This window comes from Chaetura pelagica, unplaced genomic scaffold (assembly GCF_000747805.2).
Source record: "Chaetura pelagica isolate M959 unplaced genomic scaffold, ChaPel_1.0 scaffold71, whole genome shotgun sequence".
Lineage (NCBI taxonomy): Eukaryota > Metazoa > Chordata > Aves > Apodiformes > Apodidae > Chaetura > Chaetura pelagica.
This window is the reverse complement of record NW_009952435.1, coordinates 3,526,909-3,553,417: the sequence shown is the minus strand read 5'-3', so window position 1 is coordinate 3,553,417 and position 26,509 is coordinate 3,526,909.

Genomic DNA, 26,509 nt, shown 5'->3' with positions numbered 1-26,509 from the left:
GTTTTTTTAGTGATTGCAGTGTTTGGTGAAGACAGAGGTAAACCTGAAGTTTGTAGACAAAACATAAGTACATATGTCTGCCCAATGCAGTCCAGTGGATCCTTCCCAAGAACTGTCTGGTTTTTGTCCAGTAACTACTTCTTGGAAAACATAGAAGCAATTATTTAGAAGAGCTTGTAATTCATATTTGCAGCTCATACCATTCCTAGATAATTTCTTTAAACAGTAGATAGGATAATTTTGTCCCTTCCTTCTATGAATCCTACTCAACCAGTGAGATCTTGACTGAACAGCTGCAACATAAAGTATTGATAACACCCATTTCATTACAACTTCTTCTCCCCTACGCTTTTATGCCTGTGTCCTTGAACAAGAGAAAGGTGTGGACACATTTGCTGAGGAAAGGATCTGGACATTAAATCCCATAGGGAGGGTTGCACCTTTCTGTAACCTACATGAGCTCTGTAGAGCAGTTGGATTTGTAATGCACGTGTTACTTTTCAGTATACTTCTATTGCTTTTCTCTAGCAGTCTCTCATTTGGTTCTCTAGCCTCCCTGAATCACATTCAGACACATTTAGCCCTTCCTGTAAGCACTGTAGTGGCTCTGGGTACTCGATGTAAGGCTGTGTTGTTGAGCACAGGTCCTGAAGAGCCCAGAGGCAGACTTTTTGTATTCATCAGTGGATGTCTATGCCAGCTGACTTTTATATTTGAAAGTCTGTGATAGTGGCAATATATCCTTTTCCATGTACAAGTGGAATGGCATGACCATTTTTCTTCTAACACTGCACCAGGCTTTCAAATATTTGACTCCAATTTCCAAGTTGAAAGTTTCTGCTCCTTATTTATTAAGTATTCCAGAACAGAGATTGCTAGGTGTTTCTTAAGTTTCTCAACTTGAAGACGTTCCTAGATACAGTAAACACTGAAACGTCCCATGACTAAACTGCAAATACTAACTTCAGAGGGGGAAGGTGGTACAGCCACTTCAACATGTCCAGTTCAGAGTTGTCAAATGAGTCAGCGGTTGAACTTGTAATTTCCCATCCCCCTCCCTTATAAATATTCAATCAGTTATGTGTTACTTCTTTACAGAAGCAGGAGGTTTTATAAAAATACTGGCCTCCATCTCATGTTGCATCCCCTGCTTTTTTCCACAACACTTGCTGTGAGGATATAGCATTTTTTTACTTATTCTCTTCCAAAATACGACTATTTTAAGTTCATAGTATCACTGCAAACACTTTCAGCTACTGATTAAACATATGTTTGCAGTATTATGTGAACTTTTTTTTTTTTTTTTCTTTTCAGGTCTACAAGTTGATCTATTATTTTGTTATCCAAGTGTGCAATAAACATGTCTCATTGTAAGAAATTAAACTTAATCTTGGAAAGAAAAAAATAGATATTTGACTCATTGTATTTGGATGAGCTAAATTACCTAGTTGAAGAGTCACAAATGTTAAAACAGATTTACTTATGAAACAGGAAGATTTCTGTTGGAAACCTTCAGAAGTCCATCTTCCATTTAATCTTATTTATTATTAATTGAATTTGGCTCTGTACCAACTACCAGGAGTTGGTACAGAAGATGATATGACTTTGATCACAAGTACTTATCTGGAATTATGTTCCAAAATGCAAAATGGCAAAAAAAATATATTTGCTTGATTTAGAAATAAGCTGAGAAATACCTTCTTATGTCAGAAAAGTTTCACAGAGATTAAGAGTAGCCTGAAAGGGGACAAACTGAAATAAAGGTGCCAAATAAAAATTTAGTGTGTTAGAACTTCAAAGAAATACTCAATTACTTCTTTTTGTGATCTTTGCACTGGCAGCTTTATAAGTGACCTGAGCTTCAAAAGAGCCTGACGGCTTCAACAGAAGCTGCTGAGTGTCTAGGGCTGTTCAAAATCAACCTAATAGGGACACAATTGAAGTATTCTTCCTTCAGCCTTTTGTAAAGTTTAGCCATCTACCATAAAGTTTAGGCAGCTACCATCACACTTAAGGAGTATACAAAATTCTTCTCTCCTCACACTTTCAAAAACAGCAAATGGGGAAATGTTGGAGAAGTGGAGGAAAAAAGCAGAACAGTTTATGAAAACTTTTAGAGCTGATAAATTTTGCTTCATTCCTAATATTCCCCAGATAATTCACCAAGTCTGTGTACTTCCAAGGAACAGGCTTAATTTTCCTTCTTTAACTTCTAAACCTTAGTTCTTGTATTTGTGGGTCAAAGATAGTCAGATGCCTCATCCCATCTAAGTGTAGACATTTATGCTCAATGATAGTTCTTGTATTTGTGGGTCAAAGATAGTCAAATAGATGCCTCATCCCATCTAGGTGTAGACATTTATGCTCAATGGACTGCAGTTTCTAAATAAGAACAGTCACTTAGGGACTGAAAGTGAATCTGTGCCCCAAATCTGTATAATGTTGAAAAGTATATGGAGTTTGTTATAACGGTAACATAGCAGAAGTCCAAGCTATGACTGTAGTGTAGCTGGTTATCAGAACTATGCTCACACCCATATGCCAGGTGCATTTTAATCACTCCACTGTGTTCCAAGTGCTTGTCACTTTTTCTCTGAAGAGATGAAGCGATGGACTGCCTTGAGACAAGGTGAGTGATTAAGCTCCTGGCTGGCTTTGTGTCGGTGCTGAGACTAATTGTTACAGGAGCACTTCAGGTAGGAAATTCAGATAGTCCTTTAGATTCCCCCAGGCATCTCCTGCAGTCCACTGGTCTATTGACAAACATTATTTATATGCTTAAATGTGCTGATTAACATCCTAGGTAGAGGATCTGACTGTTGCAGAGACTTCCCCAGGCAGTTCCTGCTGTAGAATTGACAAAATAGTACACAAGAAAGTTGCTTGTTAGTACTCTGCAGAAAATATTTCTGCAGATGCAGAAATGTTTACATGGAATGGTGTTTTGCACACAGAAAATTAGAATATTTTGGTTTTAACTTAATGTAATAAATAAAAATGGACCATGTATGCACTGGAGTGGTCACATAGGACTACTGCTCAGATGATTTATAAAGATTTAATACAATCAACAGTTTAGGAAGTCTCTCCCTGTTTGGCTTAGAATCCTAAAAATGAACTCCCAGCACAACCTGGACAGTCACTGATCAAGTTGCTGCAGATTTGATTCCTCACCTGAGTGTCATCCTAATCAAAAGTTCTCACAAAGTAGTAGGTTTGGGTTTTTTGGCTGTTTGGGGTGTTTTGGGTTTTCTTGTTTGATTTTTTTGTTTGTTTGTTGTTTTGAACAGTCTGTCTGCAATTCCCTGTGCAAGAATATGTTCCCCTGATCTCCTTCCAAATTCTCAATGGGATAAAACACAGTAATGTGCCTTCTCCTTTGCCTATGCTTTGTTTTCTGTAGGGGAGAAATGTGGACTTGAAGTTAGAAGTCAAGGTGCTCTTTGGTGAATATTCATATGTAGATGACCAAGAAACAGGTTACTGAGGTATGCTGCAGAGTCTCCTCAGTATGAACTCTCTCTGAAAGCAGATGTAGTGTACCTGTAGAGAGAAACACAAGATGCATGCTCAGGGTTATCTCAACTAAATGAGCTAAATATGACCAGCAAAGAATGGCTCTTATTGCTAAGGGAATAGTTAACATGTTTGGGTTGAGGATGAGCAGGGGGAAGAAACAGTGACTTTTATTGACAGTGGGTAGGAAAAAAAAAAAATCCCTCTCCTTGAGTCAGCAAAATTTGGTTTTGCCTACTGCCAGCAGAGCATGGAGCAGGGGCTGTCAGTCTCTGAATCAAAGTGCCTCATCAAAGTGACTGACATTATGTGAGTTGAGCCAATGCTTTGTCGAACATAAGGTCATACTGCATCCTGAGGCAAGTGACACTATCTTCTCTCCCTTGCAACCTACCAGTTTGTGGCAGGGAAGCTTGAAGTACATGAGGCAGATGATGCTCAGAGAAATGCTCAGACCCCAAAAGAGGACATTTTGTTTAGGCAAGAGCTAATCAAGATAAGTGTTCCACACACATTGTATGTATATGTAAGTTGCTTGAGAATTAGTACAAGTTTGAGGATTTCAAAGTGAAAAGAAGTCTGGAAAAGACAGTAACCTATTACTAAACTAATTTTGAGATTGGCATGCATGGTTTTGGTTTAATTTCTCAGTCCATGTTATCCTTTTTTCAAAATGTCAAGAATGGAGAAAAATAATGTTATATGACCAAAAGCAGTCAAAAGTGAACTGTCAGAGTTGGCATTTCACAGACAGTAATAAGATGGTGTTTATATTTATAAACTACTTGGAAAATATTTGCTCATATATCTACAGAAGTCAGAACTGATTTATTAATCATGTGCAAACAGAAGATAAGAGTTACATTTGCACTGTATAGGATAGTTTTACTAGCTCTAAAATAAACACTGATTTCTGGGAGATTTCGGAAGATATTTATTATGAAAAATAAGAAAGAAAAATCTCTTAGAATGACTGAACTTCTTATAGGCAAAAGAAGAGTAGGATTTCAGGTTAAATGTTGTACTAGTGCCCAGACTGGCCTCAGTGCCCTAATTATAGTAATCCAACAGTATTTCTTTATACTGTGTCTCTTTTGCACTAGTCTCAGGCATACTAAATATTTACAATTTAATCTGCAGTTTATAGCTTCACATTTGCAGCATCTTTTTAAAATATTCAATGAACTACTCCACTTAGCAGCTTAGATAACATTTGGGAATAATGCAACAGAATTTCTGGCAAGTTATGTTACCTACTAGGGTGCTTCTTCATTCCAGAAGAGACTTTCATTACTGTAATCAGCTTTACAGTCTTGTATGACATCTGAGATCACAGCAATGGACTCCAACTTGAGATGCTTTTTTTGACGTACTTGTGGATGACCTGGAAAATTGCTTTTTGGTCTGATCCCTGATTACTGTTCTTTTTCTTAAGCAAATGTGGACCATGTTTTTATTAGAAGAGGTAAGACTCAGACTTACACCTGAGCTGTGTATCATTAAAACAAGGTTCAGCAATATTTCAGAGTATAGACTCTTTTGAGTCTTAGTTTTATATGCAGAATTTTTAACTTTGCAAAATTTAGAGACAGTATTAATTGAGCAATTACAGTAATAAATTTTAAATAGAAGGAAGCACCTGCTATACTCTTTAATATGTTAGGCTGCTCACTCTTAATAATTTATTTTCTAGGGCAGCAGCATGTATTGAAATGCACAGAGACACAGCACCAAATAATGAGTAATCTAATGCCATAAAGACACTTGTCTTCTTCCTTGCTGTTGAGAACATCTGAGTCGTAAGACCAGAAAATCATCCAGTTCTCAGTCCTCACTAATTGACTGAGCGTTTGACTACTGGTCCACGGGAATTAAAAAAAAAAAAAAAAAGAAGAAGAAAAGGGGGTGGAGGAAAGAAAATCTACACAGAAAAGGCATGTGCAAATCAGCTGCAGCCTTTAGTTTTCTGAAAGTTGAAATGATAAATTTTATACAGTATCAGCTCTATAGTATTCTAGCTGAGTTTTTGCAGCTGTGAATTGCTTTTGCTCTGAAACCAAAATGCGATGTTTGTTTTGGAAAAGGCCAAGTCACTGCAGAAATCCATGGTCCTCTGCCTGCTTTGGAGGGACTGAGGCTGCAGATAATTTGTGCTTACCAGGCTTCAGAGGAAGGAGTCTTGAAATATAGAATAATAATAATGAAAATCACAATTATAGACTTCTAAAAGTAAACAGGCTTAATTCAGCCATTTTTACACGTGTTCAAAGTTGGGGGGTTTTTGCATCTGAAAGATTATTTTGCTTCTGGCTCTTTTTAGTAAGTCATGTTGAATATTTAATGATGTTTCTTAAAAATGTCCACATTAACTAACCGTGACATCTTATCTAGGGCAAAAAAAGAGAACATTTTTGTTAATGACCCAGTGCCTGCAGAAACCCCGTTTTCCTTAAAGTACAGAATGAGCAAAGACATTTATAGATCTGGTGGGAGATAAGAAATAGTGCCCAATTTACATTGAACATCAACAGGAGGCCTCTTGGGCCTTTAAAAACCTCACATTTTGTCAAATATTGGAATTGAATACAGGTTATGTCATAAAGCAAAGTGCAAATATAAAGGCATTTGGGAATTAAAAAAAAATATGAAAATCCAACCTGGAATAATCACAGTCAAATTCTGACTTAGATTAATCATTTTCTGCTTCTATAAAATGCCCCATCAGTTTTCAACAGAGTAATTTAAGATTGCTCCATTTCTGTCCTGAAAGGGTAGGTGACATGGCTAATTGCTGCTGCCTTTCCCAGCAGTTTCAGCTTCTCGGTCTCTGGTCTTTGTGCAGAACAAAATCTGTTACTTTTGAGGGGGAATCTAAAAATGCAGTTCTTTGGGGCTACAGGCAGCCTTTCTATTCATGTGTTCTCCTCATCTGCTATTCCTCCCACTTCTGTTTAGGCACTCCATTAAGATGTCCAAGCTAGAAAACTTTTTACAATATAGATATTTTCTGTAGGCACTGGAAAGAGAGAGGCTCCTGGAGGGACAGTACAGCCCACTCGTGAGCTGTATCATCTTTTTTATGAATGTCTGTCACTCTGGCTTGGGGATAGAGGACTCTGTTTTGGCAATGGCCATGAATGTAACTGAGTTCACTCCATAATGTGGCATCACTCTAGGCCTGCAATACTTCTCCTAAATGACTACAGAGATATGTGGGGAACAGTGACTGATTCGTGTTTGTGCTGAACTTTAGGCTTTTATATTTTCAAAGCCATTTTTTGCAAGTAAAAGTAAGACTTTAATTGCAATTTGCTATAAAGAAATACCACAATTCTCCTTTTTGCTAGAAACCACTGAATAAAACCAATGTTTTATGAAGCAGAATTAGTGGAAAAAGCAGCTTTTTTTTTAGCAGGAATTTCTATTGTTTTTTCTCATTGAGAACATGCTTCCTTTTCTGTTTATCTCTTACAAAGTATTTTTAGGTCATTGTGTTACTGATTTTTAAGCCAGTTAAATGCAAATAATTGCAAATTCCCTTGTAGTTACCTTTTTTTTTTTTTTTTTTAATTGCATTTTTCTTATTTATACCTTTTAAGACTGAAGTTAATTTATTCAGGAATTTGAGTGTGATTACTAAATTCTTGTGAAATTTTTGGAAGGCATCAATACTCTATAAAAAGATCACAAGCAGAAGTATGGTCAAGAGTATTTGAACTATCTCATAACTTTGTTGATATAGGACTAGGAATGCGCATAAAACAATTGAGGGATTTCTTTTCATCTTTATGATCCTAGTAAGGTCTATAAATCCATTAATGCACAAGTTCAAGAGCCTCTTTTGGCTATGATGCATTGAATAGTAATTTAGCAGAGCAGAATCCTTTCCTTAAGAGATATGTATAAAAGGTTTTAAGTTGTTGTTTTTTTTTTCCTGTCCAGAGAACAGATGTTTTCAGGCAGGAACAGAATATTGAGTTTCATTAGAGACCCATACAATAACTAATCTGTTTCAGAGAAGTAATTCTTAACCAAATGGACCATGTGTCTCTTGTCTTGGCAATAAAACATTTGAGGGCATGGTTTCAAAAGCTTGTTTAAAAAAAGGAAAAGAGTAATTAGGATTACATGCTTTCTGTTTTGCCAGGACAATTACTCCCTTTCTAAGAGTTCATTTTCAGTCAATTATGTGTCCACTTTTTTGACCAAAAGGGATTGGTTAAAAACTTTGTAAAAGCAGTTCCCTCTAAATGAGAAGAGAATTTGCAGGGGAATCGGCAAATATTTCTTAAGTATTCAGGAAGATAAAATTTCAAAGCCAGATATAAAAATTATTTTCTGTGTGTATTTGAGTGTTTGACCTCAGCCTGTTACACACATACACAAAATCACAGAATGCTTTGGGTTGGAAAGGACCTTAAAGATCATCTAGCTCAAAGCCTTTAGCAGGATGCTCCATATCTACAGGGTAGGAGAGAACCAACTGTTCTATCCATTAATTAAATTGATGGTCTGATAACTGCTATTACAAAAGCAGACTTTTTACTGGCAACGCATGACTGTGCTAAGAGAGATACTCCAGTTACTGCTGACGTGAACCCTGATGTGATAAAACCTCTTTAAGGGGTGCTCTGGCAGACTTAAAAGGTTATAAAATTATAAATGTTTGGTGTGTTCAGCCCTCCCTGTAGACAGTCTGTAACTTCTCAAGGGCAACCAGATAGTTCGTTGCATTTTGGAAAGTCTAGTATTACGTAGATAATCAAAAAGTCTTTCAGAAAACAGTCATAGTTGAAATCAGATATTATATTAAGGTTATTCTAAGGCAATCAATAACGGTGTTTTGCTGAAATGTAACAGGTTTGAAATTTTATAATTGTATTAATGCATTAATATTACTTGCAAACTCAGTTCCTAGCTTTTTGTTCCTTTGGAGGCCTTAAGCATAATTTCACCCATTCCATTTACTAACATTTAAAGGAATATATATGGAAGTTGCCAATACATTAAGAAACTAGAACAAATTCGGGTGAATGTGGCATAATGTAATTATATAATTGTCACAGTTTGACTCAGGTCCGACAACAATGCTCTCGATCCCCTCCCCCCACCATCCAGGTAGGGAAGGAGAGAGAGAAAAAGAGAGAGACTTGGCTGAATTGAAAACTAAACTACACAGCTTTAATTAAACACTAATGAATGATACAAGAAAATATATACAATTATATACAAATATGTTCAGATATGGGCAAAAGCCTCTTGCCTCCCCCCACCCCCAGCAACTCCCACAGCACTTCCCTGAACTGGGAAGAGTCCCGAGGAATCCTGGAGCTGCTGCTGGAGAGAGCGGAGAGTGATGAGGGTCAGGAGAGATCAAGCCTGAGGGTCGACAGTGATGGATGAACAGAGTCCTCCCTGGGCGCCGGCCATGGACGGAAGAGAAGGGGAGAAGAAGAAGGAAGGAAGTTGTCTCCTGTGATCTCTGACCTTCCTCTGAGCTTACGTAGATATATGGAATGGAATATCTTTGGCCAGTTTTGCTGTCTGTCTAACTCAGCCTCCTACGGGGAGAGGTCACAAATCTCCCCATAGTGTCTGAGCTGGCAGAGTGCAGGTGCAGCCTTGAAGACCCAGCAGTTAGAAAAACATTCCAGTGTCTTATCAACCTAGGAGAACACACTGTTGCTAGTTAAAAGAAAGCTTCCTGAAGGAAAATAAATCAGTAAAAGGAAAATTGGCTTCATCCTGGCTCAAACCAGGACAATAATTTACCTATTTTTTTGTTGTTCCTTTGTTTCCCTTTACCTACTCTTATACTTTTCAGCTTAGAAATTAAAACATTTTCAGTTTTTTACATACTAATGCACCGGACCAAGTTAAAGAGTGGGGTGTAACATATTGATAAATTTATGAAAATAGGAGGAAAATAATACTGTATTGCCTGGGGAAATCTAAAGAGGTTATAAAGGGAGTTGAGATTAGTGCAATATGCATATTAATGAGTTAGAATAAGATATCCATTTATATCAGTCCAACATCTTCAATCCATTTCTGAAGGTCCCTGGTGTGGAGGCTTAATTTAAAACATAGAAATGTTCTTCAAGTTCTTGAACTCGAAGAGAATGCAATTAACGTCACTTTTTTTTTTTTTCTTTTTTTTTTTTCTTTTTTTGAGACTGTAGGCAGAAGCACAGGTACTTTTGCTGAATCTATGAGATGAGACCACACTGGAAAGGGTCCTGCCCATTGCTCTTTTTCATTGCAGTTCTCAGGCACAGAAGATGTGTAGTGGCCAACAATTTTAATATCTAAACTAAGAAGTGCATAAAATATTTATATGTAAGTTTTAAAAAGCAGCATTAATGCTTCAAGTCAAACAAATAGAAATTTCCCTCACTGACATGTTCAGTGATGACTATTATAATCATAAAGTAATGGCCTACATAAAATGAGTGATGTTGCCAAAGTGATTTCCTAGGCTGAGAATGGATGAAAAGGTTCTGTCCCTGTTTAAAGATAACTATTGGCAAATGTTGACATTATAATAACCAACTTCTATCCCTATATTATCAAGACTTTGCATTTAAATTAGAAACATAATTCCTCTCATTGGGAAACCAGTAATGGAATGAGTTTTTCTTTTCATCTTTCTGTTCCCACTTTCAACCCATTTCATAATCTTACTGATTAGAAGTATGTTTGTGCTGAGGTTTGAATGCCCTGTATAAAAGAAGTTTTAGCTCATTTAAAGCTGGGGAAAAGAATTTAGAAATTATTTCTTACTTTGAATTGCTTTTTATATTGTTTATTTTTCTGGAATATTTCTGCCAGAAGGTTTTGCTGACTTGAATTGAGAAAGATTGGTTGTTAGTCAGAATGTATTTTTGCATGTGAAGTTCAAGCTACCTCCAGATGAGAACAGGCATTTTTATTCTGTGATCCAAATAGCTTCTCTTCAAGTTTCTTCTTACATGAGATTTCAGTCTTTTGATGAAGTAGGAGAAATAATGCCCTGATGTAGGTAAGTGGTTACCTAGGTTTGGCTAATCTCCAGCTAGTTTAGCCATCTACCGTGACAGCTGTTTCTTTTCAGTTTCCTTTAAGTGGGGGGAAAGGTCCCTTTTAGCAGTGACACCAGCTTGAGGTCAGGGCAAGTTCTGCACCAGCCTCTGGCATACATTTATTCACCCTAGCCATAATTCTACAGGCACCATTGAAATTAGTGGCTTGTAATGTTTGCTAGGTTGAAATCTCATTTGCTTAACATGGTTAAAAAGTTATACTCAATATTTGGAAACAAGTCAATATTTGTTGCAGGATAATTGGCACAAATGAAAAGGGACTATATTAGATTGCTTAAAATGATTACTATTCTACAGCATAAATCTTCTGCACATCCCAAGCAATAAAATTTGAACCAGTAATAATCAAGACTCTCACAACAGCTATACGGTATAGATATAGATTAAAACTTACCCTTCTTTCTGTAGCAGTGATGTCTTCAGGCTTAACGCATACTGGAAAATGGAGTGGATTTGCAGACTAACTGCCTTTGCATTAATTATGTTGACATATTTTGTGTCATTATGGTCATCATGTAACTTTTCTGGTAGAAACAATCTTTTTTCTTAAATCCTCTCTTTTGCGTTTTAAAAGGCAGTGATCAGATTAAGTCATAAAACTATGAGTCTTGGTAAGAGCTCACAAATTCAAAGAAAAATATTTGACCAGAAATTAATTGTAATCAGGTAATCAGGCTCAATCAACATGGGTTCATAAAGGGCAGGTCCTGCTTGACAAACCTGATTTCCTTCTGTGGCAAGGTGACCTGTTTGGTGAATGAGGAAAAGGCTTTGAATGTCATTTACCTGAACCTTAGTGAAGCCTTCAACACTAGTTCTCACAACATTCTCCTGGATAAATTTGTGATATATGGCCTAGACCAGTGTACTAATTTCTAGCTAAAAAACTGGCTGGGTGGCAGGGCCCAAAGAGTTGTGGTGAATGTAATTAAAATCCAGCTGGCAGCTGCTCAGAAGTGGTGTTCACCAGGGTTCAGTGTTGGGGCCAGTTGTCTTTAATATCATTATCAATTGTCTGGATAAGAGGATGTGGAGAACCGGCCTCCACTAAAACATGTGTCTCTTAACCAAATTTACTGTGATAGAGAGACTTACACAGATGAAAAGTAAAATAAGAAAACAAAAAAAAAAGGAGAACCGGCAGCAACACTGTTGGGAGGGGGCTGGGGGCTTAGACAGTTAAGGACAGGGACAGCCAGCCTCACCTTGATGTGTTTGCAGCCAGGATCCAGTCCTTGCAGGAACCTCACCTTGGGACTGGGAGCTGGGCAGACAAAAAGACCTGTCGTTAAGGGCCATGATGGGTCGTTGCCGCCTATTATCCCCTGTTGCTGGAACAAAGGAGGGAAGTAAAGGCCCAAATTCGAGTAGTCTGTTCAGTTTTGGCCCCCTCACTGCAAGAAAGACATTGAGGTGCTGGAGTGGGTGCAAAGAAGAGCTACCAAGGTGGTGAAGGGTCTAGAAGAGCATCTGAGGGAACTGGGGTTCTTTAGCCCGGAAAAAAAGGAGGCTGAGGGGAGACCTTATTGCTCTTTACAACCATCTGAAAGTGGGGTGGGGGTTGGTCTCTTCTCTCTAGCAATAACCAAGAGGAGAAGAGCAACTGGTCTCAAGTTGCGCCAGGGGCGATTTAGGTTAGATATGAGAAGAAATTTCTTCACTGAATGGGCAAATGAACACTGGAATTAGGCTGCCCAGGCAGGTGGCTGAATCACCATCCCTGGAGGTGTTTAAAAGACTTGTGAACGTGGGGCTTAGGGACATGGCTTAACATTGGACTTGGCAGAGTTAGGTTAAGGGTTGAAACTGATGATCTTAAAGGTCTTTTCCAACCAGAATTATTCTGTGATTCTGTAATTACAGGGATCGGGCTGTTGTTGTTGTTGTTTGTTTTGTGTGGGTTGAGTTTTTTCTTTCTCACATAAAGTATTTTATGAGCCTAGTGTGTACTGTTTAGGAGGGACCATGGTGGATTTTGAACTATGTTGAATAGTAGAGTCAGCTTGAAAAGGAAGGGTGTGTTGGCATTTCAAATAAAGCTTTATGATACTAGAATTTTTAAATGAAACATTGATTATCAATTTTAAATGATACTTTGGTTTAGAAAATGGTTAAATGTTTCTTGTTAAATTAAATAGCTCAGTTGAACTAATTGTTTTTTCTTCTTTTCTATGCTCAAAGAAAAAAAATGTCTATAGGGACTGACCCAAAACATCAGTTACTAACATGCTGTAATCACGAGTACATGGTATAGCTATGTTGGTAGAAGCACATGTGTTTAGACTGCATTTTGAATCATGTGATTATATTTTCAAAAGGAGAATACTGAACTTTAGATTCTTAATCCAGAATTTGTCACATAAGGCTTTTTATTCTAAAAACGACAAATGTTAAGGATGGTGGGTTTTGACCTTTTTTTACAAATGTAGAAGCAATTTTGCACTGTAGGTTTTCTGTATGTCTTTGAAATCCTGTTGTGTTTTTGCAAACATGGGAGAAGCTTAATGTTACGTTACCCTTCAAATACTAGTCTTATTTTGCTGCTGTGTCTTTACTCAAGTTATTAAAATCCTGTTCCTAATTGCATTAGGCTATTGTGAGAGGAATAAAATAAATAGTTTTCCATAATAATTTACTGCAATAAAAACCTGTTGCTCTGTTACACTGTGTCTGGCCCCTCAAAAATCTGGGCTCCATCCATATTTATAATAAGGAAATTGTAATAAAAATAATAGAAAAAAAAAACCAACTACATTTACAGTAATAGATTATTTTTTCATGGAACAACTTCAGATTCCTTAATCCAGCTTCCACCTTCTTCATTGGTATTTTGTGACTCTGGCATGTCTTAAGGTCAGGTAGCTTATGTTTCTTGTTAAAGTCTTGAATAGTGGGTGATGTGTTCTGTGTCAAGGAGCAATGTCAACCAGGTCATGAAACGCGAGAAGACAGCCTTTACTGCAACTCAGTAGTAGAAGAGGTCTTTACTTCACAGGGCCCGTTACACAACATGGAGACAAGACACACTGTGCCTCATGTGGAGTCCAGTGGCTCCTCCCATGACATTCTAGCCCTGGTTACAGGAGGAATGTGTGCACCAAGCTGGCAGCAGAAGAGCTGTTTCACTGGCTCACTGTGAGTGTGAGGGATGCTCCTTACCTCAGAGGACTGGAACATTGGAGACAAACTCTTGTGTACCTGATGCTCAAGGTGTGAGGTTCTGACTGGTTTAACATGAGCTACAAGTTCTTAATTTGTAAAATAAGGATGATATTCTCTTGCTACATTGCTCTGGGGAGATTAAATTCTTCCCTGGTTAAAATTTGGTTTTAAACAGTTTATCTTAGGCATTTTCCTGCTGTTTGTTCTTCATTTTTTATGTAAAGAACAAATAGGTATTTTTTGTCTAAATTTAAATTAGTATAATTTCATGTTGTTAAAACACACTGAAGACATTTAGAAATAGTTTATTTCATTATGAAACACACACCCACTGCAAAGTTGCTTTGAGAAGATTCTGATGTGTTGTAGTAGAACAGGGGTGGAAGTAAGATTTAAGGTGTGACAGATCTAACAAGGTTCTTTGTGCTGATGGGAACAATGATTTGATTGCTAAGCTTTAAAACAGCACAGTAACAATATTTCTGTCAGTAACACTCAGTGAAAATCACTTCAGTTTCTTTGGACTGAGTGGTCTGCAAACAAAGACCAAGTCTAATGTTGATGCTGCAGTGCCAGGTAGCTATGCCTTACTAGATTTGATAAGCTAACTCAGGTCCTTGAAACAGTATAGGCATCTTAGAACAATTATCTCTAGGCTGTTTAGTCCTGCTGAGAAGCAGGGTTTATTAGCCTGGATAGGGCATGGTCTTTGCTTCCAAGCCCTCAATTATCTCCTTCAGCTTCATCTGAAATGTGCCAAAGAAACACCCAGCTATCCAAATCCACAGGAAAAGTGGCCTCATTTGTAAGTGAGAATTTTAAATGTATTTAAGGTGTAATTCACTGCTGAAAAATACCCCAAAATATGTGCATATGAACTACAACTTGTCGAAGATAGGGTAGTTTTATTTTTAATATATTGATGTTTTAAATTGCTTTGGTTAGGGTTAAAGACATGTAAAATTTATTTCCAGATTTTTCTGTTATTCTGGGAGCTTGCTTTCTACTTCTACCAGCTTGATTCTTTCCATTGATCCCTGGGAAGTCTTCAGAGAGTTTTATCTTATTATCACTGCATTGGTGCACTGGGGAACTGGACTGAAACTCCAAGCTTTCCAATGTTAGTCATTGTTCCAGGGATTTTGGGCTTTCATATAACCAAATGAAATAAAAGAAATGGAAGTCCTGGAAGCAAGATCTGTCATATCTCAATCAAGTGCCTCAGACCTTGGACTCAGCTGTGTCGGGCCACTAGGTATCTGTCCTAAGGATGAGAAGAAATGTCTACTGAATTGGAATTACTGAATCTTGGTAGAAATTAACTGTGAATAATCAAGAAGCACTCTGAGAATTGAGGTAACTATTAACATGTGCAGATAATTTCTCCCACCTACTAATATTTTAACTACTTTCCCAGGATAAGTGGTTAGCACAAGTTCAGTCCTATAGTTCAATATTGCAATACTTTAACGTGAACTACTGAACAGTCCACAATGATGTGAACAGCTCTGTCAAAAGAAGTGACAAACAAATAACACCTCCATTTGTAGACAAGAAATTTTATTCAGTTAAATAATTTCAGATTACTAATATAAAAAAGATAATGAGGAATAGGTTTTAATAGCATCCCATGTTTATAGGTTCTCTTCTTATGATGATTTGTATGTTTGTAATTTGCATTTATTTATAATTATTTATATGCTCTCTATATTATATTCTCTGAATATCTTCTATTGACTACACTGCTAAGGTCCTTAAATTGATTTGTCCTGGTGTAATCCTGGGATACAGCAAGGCAAAAGTACTTCTTAACTTCCCTTGGGCCTGAACAAACTATTGGAATATTTGAATATCTAATTGGTGTCCCTTTTATAGTACATAATTTCTTCAATTGAAGTAGGATCTGCCAGTAATTTCAGGTTTTGCTCCAGAGGAAATTTTGGGACAGTGAGGGGATAAATAATATTTTATTGAAAGGAAAAAAAATCTAAATGTTTGAAGTTTTTTAGATACAAACATGTAACTTAAACTAAAATATTCTATTTTTTCCATTTTAAAAAAAAAATATGTTTTTTGAGGAAAAGACTTGGTCTGATTTTTTCAGCCAAGCACTAACTGTACAAGGGAAGAAATAGTTTTTACAAGTTAATTTATCAATAAGAGTGTGTGAACATATGGCCATATTATTACTTACAGCTTTGAGTCACACTGACACCATATTAAAAAGTCATCCAGTTGATTAATGCATGTTAATATTATTTCAATGGTTTATTAGGAAAAAACAAAACAAAACACACAACAAAAACAGCAAAACCAAACCCAAATGAAACAATTAAAAGGTTAGGCTAGTAACAAAGTTTCATTTTGGGTGATCCAAAATCAGAACTAATAATGGCACACTAAATGTTGCAGTTTAAGAAAAACAAAGAAAAGGGGAAGTTAAAGAAAATTAATAGATTAATGATTCTGCTTTTTATGTAGAACAGTGGGAGTCATGATATGAAAACCTGAATTTATTTGCAAGTTTTATTAAGTATTAAAAAAGAGCAAATAAGATAAGAAAATATTCTTCCCACAGATTTTCCAAGTGGAACATAAATTTTCAGTCATATAAGTCCCATTAAAATCAGTTGAATCAGGTAGTTGCAACTCCTCATTTTTTGCTTCAGTTAAATTCAGTGAGGTTTGCAAACCTTTTGTCTCTGTGTACCAGAAGGTCTTTAGCCCTTGAAGCAAATGTATTAAAACTGCACAAATAGTGATTTATAAGCAAAATGCATTTTTAATGACAGTGTGACACTGCTATGGGTAACCTAAGGTGATGCCATATGAGCAGGATATCTTCTCTTCATCAGCAGAGTACCCTTTATCTGGTTTTAGGTGGATTTTTTTAGTGGAGGAAAAACATTGCACAGAATATGGACCTGCTGCCTTCCCCTCACTGAGATAGATACCCCTTCTAACTGTCCTCTAGATACTGACAAGCATGTCCCCTTACTTTGCCATGAAGTTATTATCTGCCATTTCATTTCAAGACATCCCTTAACTTACACAAATTACATGAGTCAGACATAGGCTGCTCTTCAATATATTCATATACAGCCAAAAGTTTAGAGTATTCAAAAGGGTTCAGAGGTGATGATAGTGCCAATAAGGGAATTCCATGCACATTGAAGGTTTTCTGTAGCTTTTTTTGCCCCACAAACCATCTTACCTGGACCATACAAATGCCCTAAGCAAGCAAGATATGAGAAGGGAGAACTCTGCAAGAAAGATTTGTCATGCAGCAAAGCAGCTGCAAGGGGAAAACTTGATAGGGCTTCATTGAGAGAATGTAGACAGACAGTTGGAAAAGGAGGTATGACCTTTTTTTTTTAATTTTTTATTGCTTCAGACAGTTTATAGGTTAACCAACACCAGCTTGTGCTCAGCCATACTCTAACTTGCATCATCATACGTGGGGCAGCATATCACATTGTAAAACTAAGTCCAAGCTCTCTCTCCAGTGTAGATTACCTCCTGACAGTGTCACCATGAGGTTATTGCATTAACTTTACAGGTGTTGTTTCAGCATTTTTGGTAGGTTCTTGAAGCCAACTGGGGTTCTAAAGTATATTGTTCAAGAACTGGCCAACATAATCTACTGTATAATCAACATAGGTCTCAAGTGACCAGACTTGACACAATGTTGCAATAAAATCAGGGGGCCAGATGAGTCTTTAAACACATGTGCTAAACTTTGATACCTAGTGTTACTGACTGACAAAAGCCCTCACAACATCTTGCATTTATGTAAATCCACTTTCTATTACTGCACACTGTTTCTAAACATGGAGATATCACATGATGCAACTTCTTCAAATGTATTGTAGTCTTCAGAAATGAGTTAAAAACTGGCATACGTGTGAACTATAGAGGAGATGACAAGTATCATAACTCTCTTTTTATCTGTTATCATTTGGATAATTTAGGTGATCTTCTCAGAACTTCTTAAGAAAAGGATTCACAGAGTTTGGAATGTGGAATATAAAGCATAGAGTCACATCATCCCTGCAAATATCAGAGGTGGTTCCTAGGCCAATAATCATTTGTTCAATTAGTTAATGTAAATCTTTAAGCTCACAGTATACCAGAATGCTTAAACTTAAAGGAGATTTATAAAATCAGCTTGATAATAAATACTAGAATCCTTGAGCTACCTCCCTGCACAAGACAGTGCCCAGGCAGAGTGCAAGTATCTCCTTAAACAAAGCGCAGGCAGAACTGCTGTGGCTGCTGTGCAGATGGATGCCTTGTCTTTACCAAGAGAAACAAAAGTATTTATTTTGGGTTTCTGGCAGACAAATCACAGGATGCTACTACACCATTTCTGGCAAGAGCACTTGATGATGCATGCAAACAAGGTCTGTTTTAATGAGCTGCTGGCCAAGAGAAGGCAGCAGAATTTAATCTTAAGACTTACGTCCTCTTGAACATATGGTGCTAAATGAGCATCCTTCACAGCCCAGCTAGTAATGAAAACTAATCTGAATTGGGTTGGTAGTAATATGCAACAGACAAAATTGAGGAATCATATTTCCTATTTTCATTTAAGAATTAAATGTATTTTAAAAGTACGTTATTGACACAGTAATTAATTTCATGAGGTGAATATGACGAGTCCACACTGTGTCATAAAACCAAGAAAGAGCCAGGAGGGTTCAACAAGTAGAAGGTTTTGGCATAATAAACATTACCATAATACTTTTGTTTATGTAACATTTCACATAGGCTCATCTATATCATGATCACTGCAGCATAATTAAAAATCTGTTTCTTATACATTCTGGAACCTCTTACAATATTTGCATCTTGCAAATAACATCCCATTGAGACTTAAATGCAAAGGCTGAATGGAATGAAATCAGCTAATACCACAGTTCTTAGATGAATATTTAAAATGCTGAACATATGGAAAGAAAGGAATGATGAAGGAAAGGAGAAAAGGACAGAGGGAGGAAAGCAAGAATTAATTGCTATACACACTGAAGCTGAACAAATTCCACACCCTTAAATCTGCTTCAAAAAAGTAGGAGTACATTGATACAGTATTTTACCCAAGAGCTGTTAGTAAGCACGCACGCTTGTCAAAACATTGTTCAAAGGGAAGACCTGGACTATAGTCAAAATTTATACTCTACAGGGCTGGAAAATTAAGTTGAGCCATCTTGAGATTAAATCAAGTATTTTGTAGACAACCAGTGTAAAATATTAAATATTTGCATGGAACATATGCCTAATCATTATGCTGCAATTGCAGGCCAGGTGTGGTATTACTTTCTACATCGACTGCAAACAGCAGCTAAGTGCTGAGAGCTCTGCTCTTAAAATATTTTATTGTTGTGGTTATGAGGAGCTGAAGTATTTCTGCTATGACTTGATTGCAAGAACATCATAGAACTATGATAGGCACAACTAAATAAACTTCAGAGTTGGCAATATTTGTATAAATACACAGTGATATTCTGGATGTATTGGCATGGCAAATATCAAATGTATTGGAAGAGAGGAAGAAGCACAAACACACATTTTTTTTTAATATATACCAGCTGCCTTTTTTTTTTTTTTTTTTTTTCCTAGATATGGTATACTCTCTGTAAAATTACTGTCTTTCTACTTGAAATTAAATCTGTTCTATGTAAAACTTAGGTACGGTATTTATTTTTTACACCTTTAACAGACTTCAAAATAAAGGAGATTGAGACAATCATTTTACGTTTTTTGTCCTTGCATGATAAAATAAAAGGAAAAACGTTCTCAGCAGCTTTCTTTCTAAAACACAAGCCAAACTGCAATTATTGTGGTGATTTCATGCTGCTGGGTTAAAATATAAAATAAGAAAAGATTGGTACTAGTGCTAGATGTCAGATCAAAACCAAATGGATCCAATTAAAAATGGATCAACTAGGTGTATATTATTACCATATTCATAGAGTAATAGAATTACTTAGGTTGGAAAAGACCTTCAAGATCATGAAGTCCAACCATTAACCCTACTCTGATAAGTCCAGCACTAAGCCATATCCCCAGGTGCCACATCTAGATGACTCTACATATATATCTATATGCTTCCTATTTGAAATATATACACACATAATTTATGAAAGACATGGCTTAGCTAGCTACTTAAAAACTGGAATTTAGGTAGCTCAGATTCCTGATTTGCCTTTTATGCTGTTTTACTATTTAGCTTAGGATCCTTTGGTCTATTTGGTCAATGGAAAATATTACACTTTACAAAGTTAAGTATAGTGTAGTACAAAGCATAAGTATACTCTTGCTCATGTAAGTAACTAAACTGGACCAATAGTGCTTAGATACAGAATCATAGATTCATTTTGATTGGAAAAGGCCTTGAAGATCATCAAGTCCAACCACTGTCCTAGCACACTGCCAAGTCCACCACTAAACCATGGCCTTAAGCACTACATCTTTACATCTTTCAAATATCTCCAGGGATGGTGTCTCAACCATGCCCCTGGAAAGCCTGTTCCAATGCTTAACGACCAGTTTGGTGAATAAATTTTTCACAATATCTAATCTAAACCTCACCTGGCACAACTTGAGGCCATTTATTATTCTCCTTTCTCTTGTAATCTGGGAGGAGAGACTGACCTCCCTATCTCACTATAACCTCCTTTCAGGTCCTTGTAAAGAATGACAAGGTCTCCTCTCAGCATCTTTTTCTCCAGATTAAACTGCCCCAGTTCCCTCAGACATTTCTCATAAGAATTGTGCTCTAGACCCTTCATCAGCTCCATTGCCCTTCTTTAGATGTGCTTCAGAATCTAAATGTCCTTCTTGTAGTGAGGGGCCCAAAACTGAACACAATTTTTGAGGTGTGGCATGTTGAGACACAGCTTAGTGCTAAGCAACATTATCTTGTCCCTGTGGGACCAAGTCCTGTGACCTTACCCAAATAACACAGTGGCTATGCTCATTGTCTCTTGCAGTATTCTCGTATCTTTCTTATCCAGGCAAACATATTTTAATTTGGATAAATTCCAGGGAGGCTGTTAAAGAACTGCATAACTTTTGGTGTATTTTAATTTGTTCCTCAAAGCAGCACTCGCTGATGTGAACTAATCAGTTTTTATGTGCCAGTGAAAGCACAGAACATGATGACAGATGGTAAGCCAGAAAAAAATCTTGTAGCTAAATACCTACTGTCATTGTTAACCTAGAGAATGACAACTTTGGTGTCATTTTGTACAGGATGTGAGAGTTTTCTTTTAGCTGTAGGTAAGTGCCCAAAATATAATGGAATGCCTGTAGCATAGCATATTTGAACACGAAAACATCCAACTGACGTATCAATAAGATAGTCCTGATGAATGCTGCAAGTTCAGTTAGGTGAGACAAAGTCTGTGTCAATGTCACCATGCAAAGTCTAACTTCCTAATCAGTGCATCTGTCTTTACTTTTCCTTTCATAATGTCCATCAGTAGCCAGTTAACTAGATTAAACTTATGGAGAGATATCTCAGCTGTCTCAAGTAACAGTTCAGGAAGGAAAAAAAACAACAAACAAATAAGTTCTACTGATATTTCTGCTCAGTATTTTAATAGATCTACAGTAGACATGCTATGCTTCATTTCAAGTAAGAAATATATGTCTAAGAATCCTTCCAAACAATAGAGCTCTAAGTATCAGGAACACCAAGGGAGAAATGCACTTCAAATTCATGTGCTCATAAAAAAAAAGAATTCTAAATTAAGATCTCTGCAGTACAAATAGAACGGCACTCTAAGAAAATACTTGCAGTTTCATTTTTAAAAGACTGTTTCATTTTTTATTTTATTCTGATGTTCTAATTGTACTTTGGTTTAGAAATTATATAATTTATCATATACATAATAGGGAAACATTTACTTGACAGTATTTTCTAGAAACAACATTAAAATTTAGGGTAGAGGAATGTGGCATCATTTGAAAACAGACCTAGTCTTTCACTTAGACTAGCAGAGTTACATTCCATACTCGGATACATGGTGCCTAAACACCGTTGATCACATTTGGCACACTGAAACTGTCTGACAGAACTTTCTTGTAACTCTGATGATAAGGTTTATTTTGAGGGTTTTTTTTTCTCCTTGCAAGGGTAAACACTTCATAGGATGATGTAGATAACTCCTCAGCTTCACTGACTTTGTCGTGATTTTTTAAATGTCATTAATAGAGAACATTTAATGTTTTTGGAGTTTTTAATTAGCTCTGTCAGTCACAGTTTTCCTAAATGCTTTCTTGTGTCAACATACAAAACGCTTCACAAAGAAACCACATATATATACACAAGCTATTTAAATATATGAGCAATTTGTTATTGTTATGAGGTGAAAAGTTTAAATGAAAACTACTTTATGTATTATTATATCTTTGAAACAAAAATATTACAATTAAAATAAAAATTGAAATTAAAATCAAAATTTAAAATATTAAAATCCAAGATTGAAGCATAAATCATTAAGTCCATATTGAGGAAAATATATTTCAGACAACATCTTACATAGCAAATGTGGCACTGACCTCCATTCTAGTTTGAACAGGAGTTTATTCCAGACGAAAATTAGTACAGATGAAAATCACCTATTGAATACCAGACAAAAATCCCCTATTGTTAGTACATTACTTAATTTATACCATAAGGCTTGTCCCCTACTATGTTGCACACACTTAGCTAACCAAGCAGCTCCTTGTCCATGCAGTGTCCACGAGAAGATTACATAATCAGTTTACGTATTAATTGGTCAATTAAATATGAACAAGTGTCTACCAATTATTATGTTAAGTCCATCACTTCATGAGGGAGTCTTCTCATCCTGCTCTCCTTTTATCAGCAGTGGAACTGGTTGCAGAGACATAAGACACTCCTTATCTCAGTTGTGAAGCTTCATCAAGGACTCTTGTAGTCTATTCCCAAAAACTACAGATAAGCTCACACAAAAGAATTTCACAACTAATTAGCAACAAGTTTAAGCGATAGATTTACAGCTTGCAGCTGGCCTCTTCTATTAGTTTAAGCCTCTAAGGACTCTCCACAATCTTAATCTTTTTACCTTATTTTGTGCACCTGATGAAAGTATAAACAAGAACAATATCAGCTAAAATCCCCTGCCATTAATCCCAAGTGGTTTTGTGATTTTCTCATTAATTATTTTCTGTGGAGCAGGCTAGGCAAAGAGTATATGTGCTGCTGAATTGAAGAACTATGTTAAGTGGGAAAAGAGAGAAGGAGCATATTGCAGGCTTTGCTCTTTCAGCTTATGTCTCCAAAATCAGATGTCCTTCATTTTCATATACAAAATATCTTTATGTATTCTTCACAGAGATATTATTGATTTTTCTTTTTCTACAGCTTGGATTGCCTCAACCATATATTCAAAGATTTCATGTCTGAGAATTTCCTGGCTGAAAGATTTCCATCATGTGCACATTGACCTAAGAACAACTTACCACCTAGGTTACACTATGTTTTTTTATTAAGCTCCAGCTGAGTGCTGTACTTCTACATGTTCAGATATTTCTGAAAAATACATTTTAGCAGCTCAAATTCTCACATTCAAGACTGGCTGCCTATATTCTCCCAATCCCTAGACACTACTGGATTGCCACAGCACCTCTTATGCTTTGCTTAATGCAGGTTTTGTTTGTTTTTAAATAAATTCAGTTGCCTGGAGGGTTCTTTTATACAGTTCACAGTAGAGTTCACACACAGTTCACACACACAAACCCAATGCAGCCAGCTGATAATAAAATGAAGCAAGCTATAAGATACTAGGTAATTGCAAACTAAAATATAAAAATGGAGTCCAAAACAATTCAAACACACTGGCTGAATATGTAAAGTACTCTCCTATAACTCTTCTTCATTCTATAAATTATTATGGTTCCATCCAAAATACTTCCTTGGACAGGAAAGAGAAGCCATCCAAAGTTATGTACAAATGTCATACTGAGCACCTTCATTCTGCCTCTTTAGGGTCTTCACACTTTCCTGATAAAATGATAACACAGACCCAAATAATGCCTTACTTTTACAGTGTGGACCATTTGGTATGTCCAAAATTACTAAGAAAGCATGAAAGAGGAAGGTATAGGAATCTCAGCAAAAAAGAGGAAAGGTCTGTGATGAGCAGAGCTAGAGGGAGAGGATTGCAATAAAGAAGCAATTTAGTCTGTGTATTGCAAATGAAGACTGATTTGGTTTTTAAAAGATCTAGAGCTCAACACTTTGTCATGTTTTTGGCTTGGTGGCATGAATACCAACATGTTGTTTTCTGAAAGGAATTGTATCCAAGTTTGCAGCCTGACAACCTGATGCTTCTTTCCTTGGAAGTGACAGCTTACTTAAGCCGCCAGGCCAGAAACATTGCCAATAGTCTCTCTGAGAAGCTTGGTAACATGATCTGGATGTGTATGGATGTTTGACTCTACTGAGACTGGGTTTTTGTTACACAGGATTATTCTACTTATTATTCTTGCTCCTTGGCAAGATTCTAGGCTGTGCATCAGCTCTCTGAATCCATGTGTCTGACCCAGGCTCGGTGTCCAGACGCTCACTTCTGCCTCTCCCCACTCAATTAGTTAACTTTACCTCCTCCTGCTCTTAGATTCTTTTGCTTGGTACAGGATTCTTGACCATCAGGACAACTCCAAATTAATTTTTCCTTTGATTTCACAGCTTGTACAATCCTCAGCTTTTCATTTTTGTCTCTGAGTGCTATTGTAATCTGCTGTCTCCAGCCTTCACTTTTCTCCCTCTGAATTTACCTTTTACTGTCATATAATAAAAAATACATTCCTTCAAACTGGTCTGCTGATTCAGATAACTTTAGAATGTGTTAGTCTTCCCAAGAGTTGAAAATTGCAACAGGCTTTCCAGAAAGTCTTGAAAAAAACATAAATGTTCATATAAAAAAAATACCTTTTTTTTTCCCTCACAAATGATTCAGAATTCCATAATTAGAAGAAGCAAAAGGTCCAAAGTACACCAATTATTGTATATATATATATAAAATTTAATTTTTATTCTCTACTATTACTGTCAAAATTATTGAGAAGTGATATGCCAGTTTAGAGGATTAATCAAAGACTAGATTTACAAGGTCATAATAAAACTGGAGAAAAAGCTCATGGTTTTGTGGCTGCTTTTGTCATTTTTTGGTTTGTTTTTTGGGGGGTTGTTTGTTTGTTTTGTTTTTATTAATTCTAATGGTAATCACCACCTGGATACTTCTAAATAATTTGTCCTCAAGTTTGGCCTCTAAAATGTAAAGCCATGTGCCACAAGAATGTCATCCTGGAGGTGACTTTCTGACTCATCTGGCCCCAGTCCCATGCTATTTAGTAAGCTAACAGAAAACATTTAGTTATGAAAGTCCAAGAACAACGGCAAAACATCTTTGTCCCTGTGGTTACTGAGAATTCAGTTTCCCCTCTGCCATGGAAGGAATAAAGGAGAAGCAAGCATACATAAGGAATATCAGACAATCAGACCTAATAACTTTTCTAAATAAAAAGTTAAAAAAAAGTATTTTTAAAATAGTATTTTTTTTTTTTAAGTAATTTTTAAATAATAATTTGAATTATGTGTTGAATATGTAGGTGCCCTTTCTACACAAAGGAAGAGATGGTAGACAGTTGCCATTTCTTATATAGAGACAGGTAACTTTAGGTTTAGATTCAGTGGATCTTTTTCTATGTGTTTGGTACAGTGCAAGAAAATGTGCTTTATCAACTACTAGCATTCTAGCTTTAAAAAAAAAAACAAGACAATAAATATATTAGTTTCTGAAGAAATAAAATATTTTACTCTTAATCACCCAAAAGTAACAACTCAGATTGAAGACATGAAAGCACTTGAGTTGGACATTATTCTTCCTGATTACTTTAGGTTTTTACAAGTTACTTAATCTGCTACAGCCTGAAAAATCAATATCTTCATATTTTACCTTAGCTACCCAGTGCTTGCCTCTATAAATGTTTCTGTCAGACAGAAGGCTGAGAATGTGAAAAAGAATCTTGAACTAGGATTAGCACATTTCCCAGTGTAGATGTGTTGTAAAAAAAAATTACACACTAGGTCAATCAGTCTCCTACTGAAAAGTGAATTGCATTTAATTTTAAAATAAGCAAGATCTTGAGCTGACCAGTGTGGTGGAAGAACATAATCCATTTTCACATTTTTTTGTGTTTGAATGAAAAAAGTCACAAAAATTAAGAATGCAGTGTTTACTGAACTTCATTGCAACTAGATTTATATTATAGATAGTTGAACAGGTGTTCAAAAGTAATGGAAAAATAATAATCACAGTACCTTATCTGGCCAGTGTGACTGTGTAAGTTTCCTGCATCTTTCCGTCAATCCTCCTACATTACAAAAGCAGCAACAATGGCCATTGAAGATAAAACATGCCTAAACATCTTCTTATATTACTCCCTGCTTTTTGTAAATCTATGTCTACTAGTCTAATGATAGTCTCTTATATTTTGAAATAAAAGTACTGTATTCCAGGAAAAATGTATGATTGCCACAATCTCAGGATCAGCAAATGCTTAAATTTACTTAGTTTCAATAATTTATCAAACAGGCTGTAATTTTAAGGGATGAGGGAACTTGTGTTCAGTGCCAGCACACAAAACCATAATGGATATGGGTATCTGAGTAATATCATAAATTATATTACTATAGTATATTACTGTAGCTGTGT